Source organism: Prionailurus viverrinus, chromosome B3 (genome assembly GCF_022837055.1).
Source record: "Prionailurus viverrinus isolate Anna chromosome B3, UM_Priviv_1.0, whole genome shotgun sequence".
NCBI classification, from domain to species: Eukaryota; Metazoa; Chordata; class Mammalia; order Carnivora; family Felidae; genus Prionailurus; species Prionailurus viverrinus.
Genome location: NC_062566.1, coordinates 68,157,591 through 68,182,161, shown reverse-complemented (window position 1 = coordinate 68,182,161; position 24,571 = coordinate 68,157,591). Strand labels below are relative to the sequence as shown.

The 24,571-nt window shown below is 40.2% G+C and overlaps 1 long non-coding RNA gene, 1 pseudogene and 1 gene segment (V, D, J or C); 1 reads left to right on the top strand and 2 right to left on the bottom strand.

Moving 5' to 3' along the window:
* Window positions 1-24,571, bottom strand: part of LOC125169083 (T-cell receptor alpha chain C region-like) — a 780,232-nt gene that overhangs the window by 595,069 nt on the left and 160,592 nt on the right.
* The window catches only part of LOC125169095 (uncharacterized), a 121,817-nt gene that overhangs the window by 5,561 nt on the left and 91,685 nt on the right, over window positions 1-24,571 (top strand). The window lies entirely within an intron of this gene.
* Window positions 6,376-6,514, bottom strand: LOC125169371 (uncharacterized; annotated as a pseudogene).

Here is a 24,571-nt window from a genome sequence, read left to right as displayed (position 1 = left end):
TAAGTGATAGACTATAACTCTCTATAAACACCTAATGTTTTTCTACCACTGGCAGAGTAAATGTGAAATATTATTAATTTCTACTCCTATTACTCAACTCTAACACATTTCTCAATGAAGGGAGCCTCATGATTGCACTTACGTCATTCAAGAAGTGTCCATACCCAGGGTAAATCTGTCAGACACTCTGAGACCAGATTCTGAATTAATAGAATTTTAATAATCTTATCTTAAACATTGAAAGAGACAATACCAGACTGGTCATGCAATTACCACTCCAGAATCCTTTATAAAATTCAATCACTTAGCAGAAGCAACATTAATTCAAGTGGCTGAACTAATGGATATCTTTTGGGCATGTCAATTTCCAAAAAAAAAATTATGTAGTCAGTGTCAGTCAATAGGCTTTTAAAGTATTCACACCTTCCAAACACTATAAAGACAGTGAGATTCCTTAACTTTATTTTATTGACCCTTTCACATAGCTCATGTATCTTATAAGAAAGGAACAGCAAATACATGAATTATTGATGTCTTCATGTTGTTAAAAAGAAATTTTATCATAATGACGAAAGATCACGATACAAAAGACACTGTAGAAGCTAGGGAAAAATGCCTGAGCAGGCCATCATGCTACACATACGTTTCCAACTAAGGTCCTTATGTGAGCACCTTTTTTTTTTTTAATTTTTTAATGTTTATTTATTTTTGAGACAGAAAGAGATACAGCATGAACGGGGAAGGGTCAGAGAGAGAGGGAGACAGGATCTGAAACAGGCTCCAGGCTCTGAGCTGTCAGCACAGAGCCTGACGTGGGGCTCGAACTCACGGACCATGAGATCATGACCTGAGCCGAAGTCGGACGCTTAACCGACTGAGCCACCAAGGCACCCCAAGCACCTCTTAAAAAACATAAAGACCAATCCATGGAAAAGTTTAATAATTCCAATTTGGTTGCAGAATATTTGGCACTAAGCTTGATAACGAGTCCCACATCAGGTGAGCTCGGGCCCTGCTTCTGGTAAAACACAAGTCCGTGAGCCCTGCTTCTCTCTCTCTCTCCCTCCCTCTCCTTCTTTCTCTCTACCCCCCCTTCCCAACTTGCACCCTCTCTCTCTGCCCCTTGCTCACTTGCACCCTCTCTCTCCCTAAAAAAAAAACAACAAGGCTATGGTTAGTAATGTTTAATACAATCAAATGTGAAGTGACTCAGGGAGGTTTGGAACAAGTTGTCTCTACATTAACCATTAGTCCAAATGCCTTTGTGTGCACTGCACTAACGAGGTGGCTAATAAGTGCATATAAAATGTTTCCCATATGCCTCAGAAAGAACGGTTTTAATTATAATGATAACACAAAATTACAAGTCCAAGAATACATTTAATTATCTTAAAACCACAGAGCTTTATTAAGAAAGGAAGACATATAAATGCAAAGAAACAGAACGCTCTGAAACAAATAATCAGGTATACGCATTAAGGACTTTTATTTTTCACAATCAATTTATACATTTAATTCCATCATAAAAATTAGATTAAAAGTATGTTTAAGTAGCAGAATTCATCTTTCCTTCTTTCTTTAAAAAACATCTACGGATAGCCCATTATATGAAAAAGTTTGTGCTAGGTACTGCGAATACAGCAGTGAATGAAATACAAAATTCTGTCTTCTAAATTCTATGAGAGAGTAATTGTGAACAGATACTTAGAGAATTTTGTAAATGAGAATAGATTTCTGAGTTTTATCTTAAGTTCATATTGTCAAGTCATTCCCTATCTTAATTGCTCTCAAACACACAAATAATAGACACCATTACTGGGCTCTAAAGGAAAACCCATGCCACATTTTCTGAAAGAGAAAGTGATCAAATCACATATATGGCTGTCAAATTTTGCCCCAAATACAGAGGAAGAAAATTAGTATGAAACTCTACTTAATTAAAATATTTCACAGAGCTATTGTAAAGCAGATGTTAAATAAAACATTAAAAATAAAATAAAGTAGATGTTAGAGGTGAAAACATGATGGAAGGAATGCTCAAATCAAATTATATTAAGTGAAAAAATCACGTTCCTAATCAGAATATGATTTTTAAGACTAAAATGAATATTAGCAATAATATCCGATTATAGAAGTATGGCTTTCATATTTTTCACTTTATGTATTTCTATATTTGACATGTAATGTTGTAAAATCAGAAAAATAATAAATGCTGCTTGGAAACACAACATTTAAATGCCCATCTCATCCATAGTAAGGACTGAAATATTAGTACTAAGGGGTTATTTATGGGAAAGGCATCTGAATAGCATATGTAAACTCACATTTAAAGCCTGAATTTCAAAATAAAACCTTACTAACTCCCTTCAAGAATTCCATTGAGCAGCAATCATCCAAGAAAATGTTCTAACCCTGTCTGGGTCATCTCGATCCCAGTTGTCTTCAGTTATGCTTTAATGTCTAACACATTAGCTTCCGCCTGCAGACAAACAATAGCACAAACGATCTACTTGAAGTTCTGTGTCAAAGGACAGGGGTTGCTCAGTCACAGGTTTGGGTGCAGGCAGCAGGTGTCTGGGATGCAATGTGCACTTGCTGCACAGAAGTAGACAGCTGAGTCTGCAGGCTGGGCGGCTGCGATGTGCAGGGACAGATGCTTGGCCGTCTTATTCAGTAAAACAGTGAGTCTTTGGTCTTCTTTTTTGGCCACACTTGAACGAATGTCTATAATGAGCTGGGGACCTTTTCCAAGTTCTTGCTTATACCAAGGGAAGTAGTTTGAGGCACTGTCTGAGTAACTACAGGTGATAACACAGCTGTTTCCCTCCTGGCCACTCAGGGTGGAAGGATGCTGCTCCACATTCTCTCCTCTGCTGAGCCCTGTGCAGAAAGAAAAGGTCAGAGAAAGGAGAGCAGTTCCCGCGTTATTATGCTTCAGAATTCCCCTTTTCTCCACTACCTGGAGGAAACCTGAGTAAAGCCAGTCTTGACTGCTGAAGACTATCCACTAATTACTCTGTTTCTCATAAACACTCAACTCACAGTGCAGCGGCAGCCACAAGAGCGTGATGAAAGCCCCCTCGGATGTCCTCATGGTTCCTCCCAATTACAATTATGATCACTTTCAGAATTGTCACCTCCAGCCAGCACAGCTACTTCTAGCACCGGCCCGCCCTTCTTTCCTGCATCAGTCAGAGTGGTTTCCCACGTGTCCACCAGCCAATAAGGAGACGACTGTGCTTCTGCCAGACCTACTCATGCAGATGCTCTACCATGGACCCTCCGCCTGGTCTGCGGCAGCTCAGGCGCACCCTCCTGTGGTCACGTCTGTACTGAACTCACTGGGGAAAACCTTCTTCCCCTACCCCGTGCCTCTGAGGGACTCAGACGCATAATGGCAGCAATACGTCAAACAAATTACATCCTAGACCAGAGACTAGATGCACAGGAAGAATGTAAACATTAAGATTTATACCTCTGCACACTACTGAGTCACTGTTAAGTTCAAAAGAGTAGATCCTGTTGCCGTTTATTCAATGATGGGCCTCGTGTACATGTTTGAAACGAGGAAGGAATCATGATTCACTGTCTTAAACAAAGAACATAGAAAACCTTCCCTTTCTGCCAAATCTACCAGCCTCATTTGTCTGTCATGGAGAAAAACTTTCCTAAAAGGAACATGCAAGCCAAAGATTAGAGTAAAAGAGAGAATATCATTTGATATTTCAAATAAGATAACTTTTATCTCAGTCGCTGCTTGTCCGAGCTGTCTGGCCCATGACCTTGCTACTCCCAGAGGACTGATAGTACCAACAGTCAGATGTGGAATCTTCCCTCAGTAAGATGACTGTGACAAAAAGTAGAAGACCAAATTTCAATCATAAGGGAGCAGGGAGATAACTTCCATCACTTACTTATTAATATTTCAACTATAAGAAACAGTTTGACCAAAGATTAGATTAATTTGCATAAAGAAATCTGACATGCTATTAAGAAATCTATTTGAATGTTATGTGTCTTATATTCTGCAAAGTATTGAAAGACAGACTAGACGTGCTGAGCAAACATCAAGCTGCACGCTCAGAAAATATAACCACATATGACTTTATCCTTGAACTGATTTCATTTTCTCAAATCAAGATAGATGGCATGTCTTAAAATGCAATTACCGACTCATGGACTCAGTAGAATTCCTTCTAAAGTATTAGCCAACTATTGTGTCATCCTTCCCCTTCCTGGTCATCACTGGTTCACATTCCATACTCTGCTATTTTTCTCCTAAACTCCTCTAGAGTGTTCTCTCCCCAAATTCATTGATAAAGTTCTCTGGACCTATGAGTTTCCAGAATTATTGCTCTCTGTCTAAACCCTTTCTCATCCACTTGAATGTCTTGGAATTTTCTGATGACCTCTGTGAGAATAAATCCACGGAAGTCTAAATCTTGCATGTGCTCAGGAATAGTACCAACAGGAAACAGGCCCTAAAGAATTGATCAGAAGAAATGGTTTCTGGGAAACTAATACCACTTCATTTCCAAAAGTGGAAGCTCCTTTCTATGATTCATACTCACTGATCCTCTGAAATGAAAAGAATAAAGTTAATCTTCCTTCCATATCTCCCATCCTTCAGGTTTAAAGACAGCTATGGTGAAGAACATCAACTCAATATGTAAATATATGGGTATATATAAAATGTGCTTTTATGTATGTAAAACTTCTTGATTTGGGGAATCTTTCATTCTCTCACCCATTCCCCATAAAATGAGAATTCTCAAACTCTTCCCTGGTCAAATTTCCCTTTTCTCGGATCTAGACACTGAGGTCAATATAGGCACTTTTGAGGTGTGACACACAGAACTGAATGTGATGTTCTGAATGTGAGCATTCATATGAATAATGTTCTTCCATGTATTGACTATAACACAGATAGATACAGCCATCTCTTGGACAAAATTCCCAACTCCATGATTATTTCAGAGAATATTGCTTTACTTCTTGTCAGAGTGTTGGCCTAGAAAACCTTCATCAAACACCTTCATGGACTCCCAGCTCCAGAAGTCTTCCAAATCCAGTGATCTTTTTTTGTAGACAATGTGTGAGTCATGCTCATTATACTCATCCTGACTTCAAGGGATACCCATCTGGGGTAATAAATATATTTGCTACTTGGGGGAAAGTCCTTAGAAATGCATGTAGGTGTTCAGATGACACTATCACCTTCGGTTCCCTCCTCCAGAAGCCAGTGAGTGGAGGATGAGCCTGCAGGTAGAACAACAGTGGCTCAGCCTTAGTCTTCTTTCCTGCCCACGGTGTCAGATATTTACACAAATTACAGCTCTCCATTCAGGCGATCAAACTGTTGGACCATGGCTTTCACAGACCCAAACTACAGAGATCTAAGTGGCTGGACTTGCATTAGATACTTTCTCTTTACCCAGGAGAATGATCATGCAGCAAGGAGGCAGGGGAAGGAAATGAGCAAACTGGTTTCTTTCTCTCCCAGCTCTTTGACCACCTAATTGTTCCATACTGTACCCTTGGATACAGCCTCTGTTTTGTAAAATGAAGTGGACTAAAAAACCATTTCGAAGGGGCTCTTCCAGCTTTAAATTTGTTTCATACTATATAACACAGCAAATATTTATTGAGGACTGGCTGAGAGCAGTGTGGACTTGTGTGAGTGTGGGGTTAAATTGCATGCATTGTGGAACCCCAAGATTATTTCCACAACCGTATGTGATCTCATAGGTCTGAGGTTTCTCCTAACCAACACTGGGACCTCTTCAGAAGCAGAGACACAGTCCCCAGGATGAGATCCTATCTGGGTTTTCATTTCTTCCATGAGATCAATAATGAATCAAAGGGAACTAAATCCATACAAAAATGGAATCAAATGGGACTTTATTCACTGAGTGTAAAGACCATCATAAGCAGTGAGATCCAGGTGGCTCCATGGGTAAGCACGGTGTTCTTCTGGAGACCTATTTCTTATATAAATCTATTACATATCATACATATATATCATATGAAGAAAAGAAAATCTCTGCAACTGAGAGAGGCTGGAGGAGGTGGATGAGCTTACTAACATGGAAAGCAAGAAGCACTTTTTTTTTAATTTTTTTTTTTTTTTACATTTATTTTTGAGAAACAGAGTGAGACAAAGCGTGAACGGGGGAGGGGCAGAGAGAGTAGGAGACACAAAATCTGAAGCAGGCTCCAGGCTCTGAGCAAGCGGTCAGCACAGAGCCTGATGCGGGGCTCGAACCCACGAACTGTGAGATCATGACCTGAGCCGAAGTCGGACGCTCAACCGACTGAGCCACCCAGGCACCCCAAGAAGCACTTTTTAAAACAGCCTAACTACTTTCTGGATTCTGGCTTTCTCCTTGAAGATTTAGTATGGAGGTTCAAAATTTCCAGCCAGGGCTGCTTATATAATTTTTAAGATTGATTCAAAAGGAAAATTTGAGATCTTCATTCACACTTGATCTTAGCCAAAAGGCTGAGAAGCAATTGAGATCTTTATTCCAAAAGGAGGCTCATTAGGTAATGTTTCTAGTAGAACCATTTTTCTAAAATGCTTTAACTCTTCATTTCATGTCTCTGAATTTAATTTTTTAAAGGTTTTCATTTTTTTCAGCTATTTTAGGGTTCAATGAAAACTTAGGAAGCACGTACTGAGGTTTCTATTCCACCTTCTGCCCCCCCACACACACGGCCTCTCCCATTATCAACTTCCCCATGGCAGTGGTGTACCTTTCACAATGGATGAACCTATGTTGACACATTGTATCACCCAAAGTCCTCAGTTTACCAGGGGTTCACTCTTGGTGTTACACATTTTATGGTTTTGAACAAATGTACAATGGCATGTATCCACCACTGTAGTATCATAGTGAGTAGGTTCACTACACTAAATATTCTCTGTGCTCTGCTCATCCCTCCTGCTCCCCTCAACCCTTGGAAACCACAATCTTTTTTTTTTCAATATATGAAATTTATTGTCAAATTGGTTTCCATACAACACCCAGTGCTCATCCCAAAAGGTGCCCTCCTCAGTACCCATCACCCACACTCCCCTCCCTCCCACCCCCAATCAACCCTCAGTTTGTTCTCAGTTTTTTTTTTTTTTCAACATTTATTTATTTTTGGGACAGAGAGAGACAGAGCATGAACGGGGGAGGGGCAGAGAGAGAGGGAGACACAGAATCGGAAACAGGCTCCAGGCTCTGAGCCATCAGCCCAGAGCCCGACGCGGGGCTCGAACTCACGGGCCGCGAGATCGTGACCTGGCTGAAGTCGGACGCCCAACTGACTGCGCCACCCAGGCGCCCCTGTTCTCAGTTTTTAAGAGTCTCTTATGCTTTGGCTCTCTCCCACTCTAACCTCTTTTTTTTTTTCCTTCCCCTCCCCCATGGGTTTCTGTTAAGTTTCTCAGGATCCACATAAGAGTGAAACCATATGGTATCTGTCTTTCTCTGTATGGCTTATTTCACTTAGCATCACACTCTCCAGTTCCATCCATGTTGCTACAAAGGGCCATATTTCGTTCTTTCTCATTGCCATGTAGTACTCCATTGTGTCTATAAACCACAATTTCTTTATCCATTCATCAGTTGATGGACATTTAGGCTCTTTCCATATTTTGGCTATTGTTGAGAGTGCTGCTATAAACATTGGGGTACAAGTGCCCCTATGCATCAGTACTCCTGTATCCCTTGGATAAATTCCTAGCAGTGCTATTGCTGGGTCATAGGGTAGGTCTATTTTTAATTTTCTGAGGAACCTCCACACTGTTTTCCAGAGTGGCTGCACCAATTTGCATTCCCACCAACAGCGCAAGAGGGTTCCCGTTTCTCCACATCCTCTCCAGCATCTATAGTCTCCTGATTTGTTCATTTTGGCCAGTCTGACGGGCGTGAGGTGATATCTGAGTGTGGTTTTGATTTGTATTTCCCTGATGAGGAGAAACGTTGAGCATCTTTTCATGTGCCTGTTGGCCATCTGGATGTCTTCTTTAGAGAAGTGTCTATTCATGTTTTCTGCCCATTTCTTCACTGGGTTATTTGTTTTTCGGGTGTGGAGTTTGGTGAGCTCTTTATAGATTTTGGATACTAGCCCTTTGTCCGATATGTCATTTGCAAATATCTTTTCCCATTCCGTTGGTTGCCTTTTAGTTTTGTTGGTTGTTTCCTTTGCTGTGCAGAAGCTTTTTATCTTCATAAGGTCCCAGTAATTCATTTTTGCTTTTAATTCCCTTGCCTTTGGGGATGTGTCAAGTAAGAGATTGCTACGGCTGAGGTCAGAGAGGTCTTTTCCTGCTTTCTCCTCTAGGGTTTTGATGGTTTCCTGTCTCACATTCAGGTCCTTTATCCATTTTGAGTTTATTTTTGTGAATGGTGTGAGAAAGTGGTCTAGTTTCAACCTTCTGAATGTTGCTGTCCAGTTCTCCCAGCACCATTTGTTAAAGAGACTGTCTTTTTTCCATTGGATGTTCTTTCCTGCTTTGTCAAAGATGAGTTGGCCATACGTTTGTGGGTCTAGTTCTGGGGTTTCTATTCTATTCCATTGGTCTATGTGTCTGTTTTTGTGCCAATACCGTGCTGTCTTGATGATGACAGCTTTGTAGTAGAGGCTAAAGTCTGGGATTGTGATGCCTCCTGCTTTGGTCTTCTTCCTCAAAATTACTTTGGCTATTCGGGGCCTTTTGTGGTTCCATATGAATTTTAGGATTGCTTATTCTAGTTTCGAGAAGAATGCTGGTGCCATTTTGATTGGGATTGCATTGAATGTGTAGATAGCTTTGGGTAGTATTGACATTTTGACAATATTTATTCTTCCAATCCATGAGCAGGGAATGTCTTTCCATTTCTTTATATCTTCTTCAATTACCTTCATAAGCTTTCTATAGTTTTCAGCATACAGATCTTTTACATCTTTGGTTAGATTTATTCCTAGGTATTTTATGCTTCTTGGTGCAATTGTGAATGGGATCAGTTTCTTTATTTGTCTTTCTGTTGCTTCATTGTTACTGTATAAGAATGCAACTGATTTCTGTACATTGATTTTGTATCCTGCAACTTTGCTGAATTCATGTATCAGTTCTAGCAGACTTTTGGTGGAGTCTATCGGATTTTCCATGTATAATATCATGTCATCTGCAAAAAGCAAAAGCTTGACTTCATCTTTGCCAATTTTGATGCCTTTGATTTCCTTTTGTTGTCTGATTGCTGATGCTAGAACTTCCAACACTATGTTAAACAATAGCGGTGAGAGTGGGCATCCCTGTCGTGTTCCTGATCTCAGGGAAAAAGCTCTCAGTTTTTCCCCATTGAGGATGATGTTAGCTGGGAAACCACAATCTTTTTACTGTCTCCACAGTTTTGCCTTTTCCAGAATGTCATGTAGTTGGAATCATAACATATGTAGCCTTTTCAGATTGGCTTCTTTCACTTACTAAAATGCATATAAGTTTCCCCTATCTCTTCATGGCTTGATAGCTCTGAATTATATTTTTATAATTTTTAGCACTGAACATATTCCATTGGTTGGATATACCACCATTTATCTACCCATTTGCCTATTCAAAGACGTGATGCTACTTCCAAATTTTGGCCATTATGGATGAAACTGCTATAAAACACCTGTATACAGGTTAGTGTGTGGACATAAGTTTTCAAACTCTTTGGTTAGATACTCAGGAAGGCCATTGCTGGGTCATATGATAAGAGTATGTTTAGTTGTGTAAGAAACTGCCAAACTGTTTTATTGAAATGGCCATGTATACACTTCCATTTTGTAGTAATTTACCAACAAAATTTACTATACCCTTTTACAACATGTCAAAGCCGCAGGTAGTCCAAAGCGCGCACAGGCACAACAGGTGGCCCCGCCCACTGCCCAGCTCACACACAGCCTGCTGTGACAGAGAACCTGAGCCTGCATGTGTTCACACGCTGTGTCCTGCTGCCCGTGGACCTCCTCTGCTCGTGCATATGTTCCACCCTCTAATGGGACTTCACTTACAAAACACCAGTACAAAGATAAAATTATTTTAATTTCAAGACAGTGATGGCAGAGCATTAAAACAAGGCCAGGGCTCCTTGTGAGAGTCAAAGTGCTGTGGAATTGCACAGGTCACGTGCTCTAGAAGCTGGCTCTGCACCCAGTTTCTGGGAGTCTGCTCATTTATGTCCACCATAATTGTCAAGGTCCCGGTTCTTCCTAGCAACGCCCTTTCATCAACATAAAAAACAGTGCAAGCTGGAATTCAGTTTGTGGTTTAATTATTCCACATGCAAGTTTGAACTTTGAGTTTGGAGTCAGAAGTCTTTGTCTCTGCCTACAACAGAGAAGAGTTTCTTTCAAAGTAGTTCGGGAAGATTTATACTTCATTTCCCTAATGGTGAATGATGCTACAAAATCATGAGTAATACATTCACTCAAAACACAAGGAAAAGCAATGGATTTCAATGGAACAGAAGGAAAATTTCCATGAGCTCTTCCACCCAAGGTGCTATTTAGAAATGACAGTTGGGTACTTTTGTCAGTGATATATATAAACACATTGTAAAAACTGATCATTAGAATCCTTTTGTGATTCTGAAGACTCTTCTACATCAGGTAGCTAGCAGATAAGCTCTCATGTCACCTCAGATGCTCTAATTTAGGAATAATATGACCTCAACCAAGTCACTTTTGCTTTAAAATCCTCACCTTATTCGTGCATAAAATAAAAGTACTTATTACAGGGCATTATCTTACCAAAATAGAAAATAATTGTAATAAGTTAAGTAGAGTGGTTAAACTTCAATAAAAATTGTTTTATTATATTTGTATTTCCAGGGGTGTAAAAGCCGAATACAAACTTTAAAAAACATTACACACGTTCTGTATTATTTTCTTTGAAAAAAAAAACCATGTGCAGGTAACTGAAAAATTTAGTCATCTCTTAGTCATATGGTCATGGTTGATGACCATATATGTTTTCAAGCCTTTTCGCTCTGAGTAATTTACATATAATTTATATGCTAGCTGCCAGGAGATATGTTTCAACTGGGCATTGGATATTGGCATCTCCGTCAACTACTCCAGTGGTTCCATGGTAGAGCTTTTTACCTGGAAAGGGCTTTCTGGGAAGAAAAAGGGCAAGAAAAGCAAAAGTGAAATGACAGCCCTGATGGGTATACTTTTAGGAGGGAAAAAAGTACTGTAGCATAAGTATGAAAATGTGCAAAAACTCCTGTGTGGGCAAATAAGTGCCTGCCCCATGAAGAGCTGGGGCCACGAGCCCAGCTGCAGTTTGGGGACAGGCTGCAGAGCAGCAGGGAGCACTGTGCCTCCACAGCACACAGATAGGTGGCTGAGTCTTCCTGCTGGGAAGCCCTGATATGCAGACTGCTGTGCCGGTCCTTAGTGTTCACCGTGCAGTTCAACCTCCCATCCTGCTTCATCCCTGAAGTGATGTAAAACAGCCGGGTGGGGCTGCCACCCCCGGGGTTCTGTCGGAACCACTGCACGCTGTTCACCGAGCTGGAAAAATTGCACCTCAGGGTAGAGCTGGCTCCCTCCTGGAGGCTCATGGCTGCAGGTGTCTGCTCCACGTCCATCCCTCTCACCCCTGCTTGGAAAGACAAAACCAAACACAAAAGAAGTCACTGCAGAGCCACTGAGGCAGTTTTCAAACCCATAGAGTATTCCCGGGAACACCTGCTGAGGGTGTAGACCCTGCAGGAGCTCTGTACCAGCTCCCCCTCCACTGCGGGCTGTGAACCTCCCCTGCCCCCATCTGGGACGCCCCCACTCACAGCAAACCTGCACCCACAGAAGCCCCAGCAGGGCTCCCCGCTGTCTCTTCATGACTCCTTGTCTGGTCGCTGACGTGCCTTCACCCCTACTCTGAAGAGTGTAGAGTCTTGGGTCAGAGAAGTTGTGTTGTCAACAGTCATCACGTCCCTCCAGAATCACTGAGCACCAATCACACCTGAACCCTGTCAGTCCCGGAACTGAAACTCCACCCACAGCGGCCCAAGAGACTGCAGAGCAATCTATCCAAAACTGTGCTTGCCAACAGAGCAGGGAGGTAGGGACGATATTTCCAATATGTGAAGTTATAAGAGGTTTTTTTTTCCCTGAAAATACTTTTTGTAAGAAATTTGTGGATTAGAGGAAAGTGGATAATATTTCTGTATAAGTCAGTGTCTCAATGACACTGGTTACACAGAACCTTGAAAAATCACAGGGAAGAGTAACCCATCCCCCATATTGCATGGTTTGATAGACAATGTGAGAATTCAATTATATAAAAATACTAATAAAGGGAAATTATATGATAGCGTGTATTGTGGAAGTAAATATAATTTCTTGAAATCAAGAGAGTTCTAGAAACCACGATGGACAGTCACTATCTGCACAGAAAATGATTCCAAGCAGAATTTAGTTGGTGAATAATAAGATGTTTGTATAATGTCCACTCTGATTTAATATACACCTCTCTGCCTCTCTTGTGCAACCCGTGGACACCCTGCTCACCCACACAGCTGATTTTTGCTGGTCTACATGCTACTGGTCAAAGTAAATATTGTAGCCTCCCTTTTCTTCCATTTTTCTTCCTTATTTTTTTCTCTTCTCTTCATTCTCATTCCTTCCACTCTGAGCAGAGATAAATGAAAAGGTAGGCTGTCTGAGGTATTGAAATAATTCCTAGGTCAGTGGGTTTGTGTGATTTTATTGATAACCATAGAAAACAGGTAATAGGATGTTTTCCATTGAGCTTCCACAGTCACAGTGCCCAGAAATATTCTTATCCTGGTACTTGTGCTCAGAGAGTCATCCTCACAGGGTATTTATGGAGATATGGGTTCCACCTTTTTGAAGTTTATGTGGAATGGCAGAACTGGAAACCTGAGATGAATTTTAGGCAAACAATGTCCCCCTCCCCCCCCCCACCTTTGCTATTTATAATTTGACTGGGTCACATGACTTCTGTTCTCTCTTCAACTGTTCAACTCTTGGACCATCACAAAGTCTTTGTTTCTTACAAAGCCTAGAGTGCCCCCTAGAGGACTGAAACAATCAGCAAAGACCACTTTATACCAAGCAACTCAGCAGACAGAGCCCCCCAGCCCCATTCATTCCATGCTTCCTGATGAAGGAAATGCAGATGGTCAAAATAGAAGGTAACTGCTCAGATTGAATGGGGATTAAAAATGAACCAAATCCCACATGTAAAATGGAATTTCATGGAAATTGATATCAGAAAATATTTTGATAAATCTCAACCTGTGCTGTTTACTTGATTTCTTTAACTTAGTTCAAAATAAATCTACAGGGGCATCTGGATGGCTCAGTTGGTTAACTGCTGGGCTCTTGGTTTCAGCTCAGGTCATGATCTCATGGTTTGTGGGTTTGAGCCCCACCTCGGGCTCTGTGCTGACAGCACAGAGCCTGCTTGGGATTCTCTTTCTCCCTCTGTCTCTGCCACTCCCCTGTCCATGCACTCTCTTGCTCTCTCTCTCTCAAAATAAATAAATAAACTTTAAAAAATTTTTAAATAAACCCATAGAAGAGAGGGGCCAAGATGGCAGAGCAGCATGGAACTTCTCAGCTTTTCTTGTCCCTGAAATGTAGCTAGATCAGCACCAAACCATATTGCACACCTAGAAGATTGATCTGAGGATTAACACAACAGTCTGCATAACTTGAGCCACAGAACTTGGCAAGTACACAGTACAGACAGGTAAACTTGGAGAGACAGAAGCCACAGAGGGTAGGGAACTGTTTTTGCAGAGAGAGGACAGAGAAAGTGGGGAGAGTACAGGAAAAGCACTCCCCCTGAAGCAGCTGGAGAGAAAGAAAAAGAGTGGAAACACCCAAAGTGACTGAACAAGAAAGGAAGAAAGGAGAAAGGAGATGGTTTCAATACCAATAGGACTCTATAAACAGGGGAGAGCAGTGTCAGAAAGTCCATAGCTCAATACCTGGTGGTACTCTGGTGGGAAAAGCGAATCCCCTGGAGCAGGCAGCAAGGTCTGAGGGATCCATTGGCCACACAGGGAGTAGAAGTTCCCCTGCTTGGAGGACATTTGGTAGAGGCTATAGGACCTCCCCACAGGCAAAGGTCCCATCGGACACCAGAGAACAGCCATGTTTGCTGATATTGGAACCAAAGTGCCAGGGTGTGGTGAAACCTGGCACCGGCTGTGTGTTGTGCTTTCCCATAATCTCTGAACCTCTACTCCTGTGTGATCACATGAACTTTTTTCTGGGGCAAACATGCACCCAGCCACAATCTCTGAACCTCTGCAACAGTGCAACCACACAAACATTCCCAAGGCAAAGCCAGCAACCAGCCATTGCTCCTGGAAACCCTCCCCCAGAGGGTCAGAGCAGGTCCAAGCTGCAGGGCTCTCAGAAATGAGGGGAATGTAAACACAGCCCCATATGAGATATAATTCAGGAGAGAGGTGCAACCTGGCAGACTGCTGGCTTGGACATGAACAGTGTAGAAGAAGGGAGTGGATGGAAGCCAGAGACAAAGGAAGGGTACTTGATTGATGGTCGGTGAGAGCAGAGTTCCAGTGCCATAGACTGGAAGATGGGTGACACCATTTCCACCTCTCCCACGCATGTGCATATATGCGCATGCGAGCCACAGCAATCCACCCCAGTAAGCTAAGCACCACCACCTAGTGGAGAACCCAGCCATTACGTTAACCCCATCCAACCACACCAACCAAGCTCAAGCCCTAGAGAACCACCACAAATCTATCCACAGGCTTAGTGTATGGACTATAAAGTGCTTCATAGTTAGACTTCTAGGGAAACTGGATGTTATTCGGATTTCATTCTGTTCATTGGTCCATCTATTTGGGGTTTTTTGTTTTGTTTTTTGCTTTTGTTTTTTTGCTTTTTCTTGGATACAGAAAGAGAAAGAATTTATTCTTATTTTCTGCTTTTTAAAGCAATTTGTATAACTTTTTTATTATATTTTTTAATTTTTTTGTATATATATATATATATATATACACACACACACACACACACACACACACACACATACATATACCACACACATATACAATGGAATACTACTTGGCAATGAGAAAGAATGAAATTATGCCATTTGCAGCAATGTGGATGGAAATGGAAGGTATTATGCTGAATGAAATAAATCAGTCAGAGAAAGACACATATCATATGTTTTCACTCATATGTGGATCTTGAGAAACTTAACAGAAGACCTTGGGGGGAGGGAAGGGGAAAAAATATTTACAAACAGAGAGGGAGGGAAGCAAACCATAAAAGACTCTTAAATACAGAGAACAAACAGGGTTGATGGGGGTTTGGGGGAGAGGGGAAAATGGGTGATGGGCACTGAGGAGGGCACCTATTGGGATGAGCACTGGGTGTTATATATAAGCAATGAACCACGAGAATCTACCCCCAAAAACAAGAGCACACTTTACACACTATATGTTAGCCAATTTGACAATAAAATATATTTTAAAAATTTGTTTAACTTTTTTACTATGTTTTTTATTTTGTAAATTTTTTATTCTATTTTGCTTTCTTCATTTCATTTTATTGTATTGTACACATCTTTACATTTTTTTAATTTTTCTTATTTTTTCTTTTCTTTTCCTTTTTTCTCCATTATATCAAGCTTCTTTCAACAGCCAGACCAAAACATACCTAGGATCTAGTTTCCTTTTGTTTGATTTTTTGTGTTGTTTTTAATTTTTTAATTTTAATTTTTTATTTTATTAATTCTTTGTCTTTCTCCAAAATGACAAAATGAAGGAATTCACTCCAAAAGAAAGAACAGAAAGAAATGACAACCAGTGACTTAATAAACACAGATATCACCAAGATTTCTGAACTAGAATTTAGAATCATGATAATAAGAATACTAGCTGGGGTTGAAAAAAGCATAGAATCCCTTTCTGCAGAGATGAAAGGAGTACAATCTAGTGAAGACAAAATTAAAAATGCTATAACGGAGATGCAATTTCAAATGGATGACACTATGGCAAAGAAGGATAAGGCAGGGCAACAAATCTGCAATACGGAAGACAAAATTATGGAGAATAAATGAAGCAAAAAAAAAAAAAGAGGGAAACTAAGGCAAAAAAGCATGATATATAAGAATTAGAGAACTCAGTGACTCATTACAAAGTAATAACATCCGAATTATAGGAGATCCAGAAGATGAAGAGAGAGAAAAAGGGGTAGAAGGGTTTTGTGAGCAAATCATAGCAGAAAACTTTCCTAACCTAGGGAAAGACACAGGCATCAAAATCCAGGAAGCACAGAGAAATCCCAGTAGATTCAACAAAACTGACCATCAATAAGGCATATCATGGTCAAATTCACAAAATACAAGGACAAGGAAAGAATTATGAAAGCAGCAAGGGGAAAAAAAGTCCTTAACATACAAGGGAAGACAGATCAGGTTCACAGCAGACCTATCCACAGAGACTTGGCAGGCCAGAAAGGAGTGGCGGGATATAGTCAATGTGTTGAATCAGAAAAATATGCAGCCAAGGATTCTTTTTTTTTCTTTTTAAATTTTAATGTTTATTTTTGAGAGAGAGAGAAAGAATGTGAGTGGGCAAGGGGCAGAGAGAGAGGGAGACACAGAATCTGAAGCAGTCTCCAAGTTTGAGCTGTCAGCACAGAGCCTTACACAGGGCTCAAACTCATGAACCGTGAGATCATGACCTAAGCCGAAGTCAGGCACTTAACCAACTGAGCCACCAATGTGTCCCTACAGCCAAGAATTCTTTATCCAGCAAGGCAGTCATTCAAAATAGGAGAGACAAACAGTTTCCCAGACAAACAAAAATTAAAGGAGTTTGTGACCACTAAACCAGCCCTGCAAGAAATTTTGAGGGGGACTCTCTGAGGGGAGAAAACATGAAAAATAAATAAATAAATACCAAAAACAACAAAGACTATAAAGGAATAGAGAACACCACCAGAAACTCCAACTCTACAGGCAACACAGTGGCAATAAATTCATATCGTTTAGTACTCACTCTAAATGTCAATGGACTAAACGCCCCAATCAGAAGACATAGGATAATATAATGCATAAGAAAACAAGATCCATCTATATGCTGTTTACAAGAGACCCATTTTAGACCCAAAGATACCTTCAGATTGGAAGTAAGGGGATGGAGAACCATCTATCATGCTAATGGTCACCAAAAGGAAGCCAGAGTAGTCATACTTACATCAGACGCCCTAGATATTAAAATAAGGACTGTGACAGATGAAGAAGGGTATTATATCACAATTAAGGGGTCTATCCACCAAGAAGATCTAACAATTGTAAACATATTCCCCTAATGTGTAACACCCAAATATATAAATCAATCACAAACATAAAGAAACTCATTGATAATAATACCATAATAGTAGGGACTTCAACATCCCACTTAGAGCAATGGACAGATCATCTAAGCAGAAAATCAACAAGGAAACAATGGCTTTGAATGACATACTAGACCAGATGGACCTAACAGACATATTCAGTACATTTCACCCTAAAGCAACAGAATACACATTCTTCTCAATTGCACAAGGAACATTCTCCAGAATAGACCACATGCTGGGACACAAATTAGCCCTCAACAAGTACAAAAAAGATCAAGATCATACCGTGCATATTTTCAGAGCACAATGCTATGAAACTCGTAATCAACAACTAGAAAAAAATTTGGAAAGACAACAAATACTTGGAGATGAAAGAACATCCTACTAAAGAATGAACAGGTTAACCAAGAAGTTAAAGAGGAAATTAAAAAGTACATGGAACCTAATGAAAATGATAATACCACAGGGGAGCCTGGTTGGCTCAGTTGGTTAAGTGTCTGACTTTGGCTCAGGTCATGATCTCACAACTTGAGATCACAGCTTGTGACTTTGAGCTCCATCAGGCTCTGTTCTGACAGCTCAGAGCCTGGAACCTGCTTCAGATTCTGTGTCTCCCTTTCTCTCAGCCCCTCTCTCTGCTCAAGCTTGCTCTCTCTCTCTCTCTCTCCCTCAAAAATAAATAAACATTAAAAAATTTTTTAAATAAATAAAAAAATAAAATGATAAGACCACAGCCACAAACCTCTGGGATACAGCAAAGGCAGTTATAAGAGGGACATATATAGTAATCCAGGCCTTTCTAAAGAAGGAAGAAAGGTCTCAGAAACACAACCTAACCTTACATCTTAAAGAGTTGGAAAAAGAACAGCAAATAAACCCCAAACCAGCAGAAGATGGGAAATATTAAGATTAGAGCAGATATCAATGATATCAAAATTACAAAAAACAGTAGGACAGATCCAGGAGTTTGTTCTTTGAAAGAATTAACAAAATTGATAAACCTGTAGCCAGTTTATTTGAAAAGAAAAAAGAAAGGACCCAAATAAATAAAATCAAGAATGAAAGAGGAGAGATCACAACCAATGCCACAGAAATACAAACAATAATAAGAGAATATTATGAGCAATTATATGCCAATAAAATGGGCAATCTGGAAGAAATGGATGAATTCCTAGAAACATATAAACTACCAAAACTGAAACAGGAAGAAATAGAGAATTTGAACAGACCCATAACCAATAAAGACATTGAATTAGTAATCAAAAATATCCCCCCCCCCAAAAAAAAACAAGAGTCCAGGGCCAGATGGCTTTCCAAGGGAATTCTACCAAACATTTAAGGAAGAGTTAACACCTATTATTTAAGCTGCTCCAAAAAAATGGAAATGGAAGAAGAACTTCCAAACTCTTTCTATGAAGCCAGCATTATCTTGATTCCAAAACCAGAGACCCCACTAAAAAGAGAACTATAGAACAATTTCCCTGATGAACATGGATGCAAAAATTCTCAACAAGATACTAGCCATCCATATCCAACAATACATTAAAAGAATTATTCACGACAATCAAGTGGGGTTTATACCCGGGATGCAGGGCTGGTTCAATATCCGCAAACAATTAACGTGATTCATCACATCAGTAAAAGAAAGGACAAGAACCACATGATCCTCTCAATAGATGCAGAGAGCATTTGACAAAATAGAGCATCTTTCTTGATCAAAAACCCTCAAGAAAGTAGGGATAGAAGGATCGTACCTCAAGATCATAAAAGCCATATACAAAAGACCCACCACTAATATCATCTTCAATGGGGACAAACTGAGAACCTTTCCCCCTAAGGTCAGGAACATGACAGGGATGTCCACTCTAACCACTATTATTCAACATAGTATTGGAAATCCTAACCTCAGCAATCAGACGAAACAGAGAAAGAAAGGGCATCCAAATCAGCCTGGAGGAAGTCAAACATTCACTCTTCTCAGATGACATGATACTCTATCTGGAAAACCCAAAAGATTTCACTAAAAAACTGCTAGAACTGATCGATGAATTCAGCAAAGTTACAGGATATAAAATCAATGCACAGAAATCAGTTGCATTCTCCTATACACCAATAATGAAGCAGCAGGAAGAGAAATCAAGGAATTGATCCTGTTTACAACTGCACCAAAATCCATAAAAAAAAAAACAACAGAAATAAACTTAACCAAAGTTGTGAAAAATCTATACACTGAAAACAATAGAAAGCTTATGAAAGAAATTGAAGAAGACACAAAAAAGTGGGAAAAAAATCCATGCTCATGGACTGGAAGAAGAGATATTGTTAAAATGTCGATACCACCCAAAGCAATCTACATATTCAATGGAATCCCTATCACAATAACACCAGCATCTTTCACAGAGCTAGAACAAATGATGCTAAAATTTGTGTGGAACCAGTAAAGACCTCAAATAGCCAAAGCAATCCTGAAAAAGAAAACCAAAGCTGGATGCATCACAATTCTGGAAGATGGTAGAAACATCAGTGGTTGTCAGGATTAGAAGGGGGACGGGAAGAATTTTTGTAAGTATAAGAAAGCTGAACTGATAAGCAAAAATAAAAAACTTTAATAATACACAGGATTTGGATTGGGTGTATTTGGGTGGGAATTTTTCATATGCTCTTTTCCTCAGAAATCAACTTCCAATTTTCTGCTGGTTTAGAAAGTGATCATTGCTTGTTATAAAGGGCCGTGGAGTGCATGGCTATTCTATTACCTAGGAATTTTCTCACTCCATCCACTTATTTACCTTCCCTACGTGCCAATAACTTCAATACACGTATACATACACATGCGTGTGTATGCAAACACACACATATACCAACGTAGGCAACATCCTCCTCCTCAGTTATTCAAAATATTCAAAAATATGCGGGGTCTTTTCCCTCAGCCTTTCCAGAGGGCACAGCACACACAGGTATTTCTACACCAGATGTCGTTTTCTTCTTTATCGAATCTTTCATGAAAGTTTGCATTTCTCCATATACTGCTCATTCTCTAAAATTTGTTGGCATCACTGTCTGCTGATAGCTTCTTTTCTGTTTCTATTTGGGTTTGTGGGTTTCTGCTCTGTAGGATATTTTTCCTATCATTTGAATAGAGTTTTAGAGAAATCAAGAGATAACTTTGTATTTTTTATCTACCATTGTTTTTTCTAACGATTATATTTTTAGGTAATCTCTACATCCAACATAGGGCTTGAACTGATAACCCCAAGATCAAGAGTCACATGCTCTACCACCTGCACCAACCACGCACCCTTAGTCTACCATGTTTATCCAAATGTCTGAGAAAAATACTTAGTATATAACCTTTTGAATTACTTAAAGTATCTTTTAGCATACATTGATATTTATAGAAGTTGAAAATATAGTAAAACCTTGGATTGCAAACACCTTGTTCTGCAGGTGTTTGGAAGATGAGCAAACATTTCTAATAAATTTTAACTTGATAAATGAGTGATGTCTTGCAATATGACTAGTACCTGATGCTGAACATCACATGATCACAATTGAGCCAATGGTTCTCTCTCTCTTTCGCTGTGGAATTGTGGGTGATGGTCTCCCATGCTCAGATGCTCAGCCTCAGGCTGTGGTGTTTGGCAGAAATCAGTGATTTTTCAGAATGTTGGAAGGTGCCCACAACTGGCACTTGGATTTTTTTTTGTCATTTCAAAGCACCTATGGACAGTGTATGGACACTCTTGCTTTTCCATACAAGAGTGAGCTTAGGAATGCTGTGCTTCACTCTAGGTCAGGCTGCCTGAAGATATAGACCCTTTCCTCTGCTTCCTTATTGCCAGTTACATTAAATACAGTATGTGACAAGAGTTTATTAACACTGTACTGTAGTCAACATCCATGTGAGTGTATACAGTAGCCCCCATGCAGAAAAAGGTTGAAAGGAAAGGTGGTAAGAAGAAGGAGATGATTACAGTGGAAGTTGAGAAAGAAGTCATGGAGAAGTACCAATAAGGTATGCGAGTGGCCAAAATTCCAAGGTTTTATGAGAAGTCTACATCTGCATCTCCTCTATAGAGGAGGAGGAGGAGGAAAAGGTGGAGGAATCCCTCACTTCAAATGACATTAGGGAGATGTGTAAAATGTGGAAATAGTGCAAAATTTTGTAGACAATCACCACCTGAATAACGCTGTAGCAGTGCGAGCAATGAATCCTTTTAACAACAATGCAATGTCACATTTCTGCGAAATCCTCAAAAGGAGGCAAAAGCAAGTGTCATTGGATAGGTTCCTTGTTAAAGTTGCAAGAAAAAAAGATTCCATTGAGCCAATAGATAGCAATGATTCCATTAGTGATAGCGAAAGTCATCCTACATACTAACCTTCCTCTCTCTTATCTCCCTCACACCGGTCACAAAGGTTTTCAAAGGGAAGTGCAAGGTTAATCTGTTTATTTTTCCTTATGATTAGTATGTTCTTTTTATTTTGTATTATATTACAGTACTGTAATCATTTTTAAATGAATATTTTTGGGTTGTAGAATGAATCATCTAAGTTTCCATGATTTCTTATGGGGAAATTTCCTTTCATATACAAGTGCTTTAGATTACAAGCATGTTTCCAGAGCAAGCTATGCTCGCAAACCAAGGTTTTACTGTAAAATTTACATTTTAACCAATTAAATAAAAAAATAATTTTTTTAAATTTTTTAATGTTTATTTATTTTTGAGAGACAGAGACAGCGTGAGCAGGGGAGGGGCAGAGAAACAGGTGGACACAGAATCTGAAGCAGGCTCCAGGCTCCGAACTGTCAGCACAGAGCCTGACACGGGGCTCGAACTCACAAGCCACGAGATCATGACCTGAGCTGAAGCCAGATGCTTAACTGACTAAGCCACCCAGATGCCCCATAAAAAATTAATTTAAATCACGAATATATAACTAATATATAAGGAAATGTATTAATATTCTGATCATGGCTCACTCATAAAATCAGCTGATAAGGAGAGAATATTTAAAGAAGATTGTAATATTTGCAAAGTCTGGCAGTATATTTGCAGGACAATGCAGAGTTTGCTTTTTCTAATGTCATTTTCACTATTTCTCCTCATCCCATATCATTTCCAAAACCCATGATTTTTCTCCCTCTGGGAGAGACATCGGAGAAATCTATAGGATTTTCTGCCAGTATGACCTGTGTATCTATATTGTTATAAAAAGTCAGTCCAAGAGCATTTAATCTCACCATATTGCCTGAGCACTGAAAACCATCTCACTCGAGTTCTTACTGTTCCAAAGCCAACTGATCTACTTAACTGGCCAGGACAGGAGTCATTACCTCAATTATGTGTCTGTCCCCTCCCTTCATTTTGAATATCAGCCTGTGTCTACCATCTGTCTTACTAGAAAAGAAACCAGGACAAAGATCCTTTGTCTCTCTTTTCATTCCTCACTTACATATGTTCCCCTCCTTTCTTCCCTCCCCTTCTTTCTCTATTCAAACCTGGTTTGGGGCTGCAGCTCTCCCATCACCTCTCCTGCCCATCCTCTGTCAGGAAGACATGGACGGACACCACCTTCTCGGGCACACCCTGGCTCTCTCAGTGTGTCATTGGACACAGCAATACCCACCAGGGGGGCCTCAGCAGCTTGTGGGGCTGGACTTTCACTGCAGGGTGAGCAAGACACCACTTCAATGTTATGTGGTTTCACCTTGAAATTACTTAGGTCCTGACTGAGGAACTACTGGAATTTCTCATTGCACTAATGAACAGCTGGGTTTGGGGAATGTTCCTTCTGGTTCCCATGCTCTAGCCATTTGTATGACTTTTGTATCAAGCAGACACTGAGGGGCAAACCATCATACACTGTGCTGGAACCAGAGTAGATCAGAGACATTCAGTATCTGGGCCCCTGTTCTGCTCAGAGTTTGCGCTCAGCTCCCCCTGCAGTCCCTGTCACTGTGTCACTCTGGACACAGTAGTACACAGCTGAATCTGACGCCTGCACTAATGATTTCACCAAGTGGAAGGTTTTGGATTTTCCGTCGTAGGTGGCTTCAAAACCTTTGTGACTTCCCTTCTCCTTTTCCCTCAAGGCTTTCAGGAGGAGCTGTGGACCTTCTCCAGGATACTGGACATACCAGAAAAGAGTGGGGTACCCTGTCGCTGAATAAGTACAGTTTATAGTCAGGGACTCCCCTTCGGAGAGGGTCACTGGGCCTTCCATCTGGGTCACTGAGTCTCCGTGGGTTTGTCCTGGGAAAAAAGAAAAGAGACCTGTGTTACCTTGGGCAAAAATCTGGATAAAATTATAGTTATAGGTTTTGCTGTCACAATAGATGAAACAATCCAAATACTAAGAGGCATTTTACTTACCAAGCATCAAGAGTACCACAGTCACAAAGCCTGGAGAAGAGTTCATCTCTAGAGTGTCACCTAGCTAATGTGCTTCATTCGTAGCAGGAAGAAGCATTGGAGAGACAGAGCAATGATCAGTGGAAGCCCACATTTCTCAGGAAAGGTGTTTGTGTTAGGAAGCTGCACCCCCTGCTGGACGGGGGCTGAAACAGGATGCATGGTGGCCACAGTCCTCCCAGAGTCAGCAAGATGTCTTTGTCCCTGACTTTATGAGGCACATGGCAGTCTTCAGGTGGCACTTGGAAATCTGAACAGCAGCAATCCTGACCTCCCAGGTCTACTTTCTTCTTAGGACACTACCTGATGTGGAAGTTCTTTAACAGAACGTCCCAGAGTGTTTCTGTAGCTGAGAGGATAACAGTCTCTAAAGCATTTAATTCTGTACTTTATGTTTTCACATATCCACTGTGGGCCAGCCTATAATCCACTGACCCCCAGAAAAGGGTTGAGGTTGAATATATAGAAAGTTATAAGAAGTCAACTCATTACTGAGTGCTTCTGTGTTTTTCAGCATTGTAACCCAATATTTAGAATACCCACTGTCCTTTTTTAAGCACTCACTAAATAATCTTAAACAAAACTTAAAAACAAATAGCTTTTAATTGAAATACAGTATTTCTTGATCCTAAAATAATATGAATTGTAAGGAATACAATCTTCTTAATAAAAGCTTTCCAGTAGAAAAGTCATACTATTTTATAGTCAAATATTTCAGTCGTCAAGTATTCCTCATTTTCAAAATCATTAAAAAGTAAAAAAGTGTGAATTCTAGA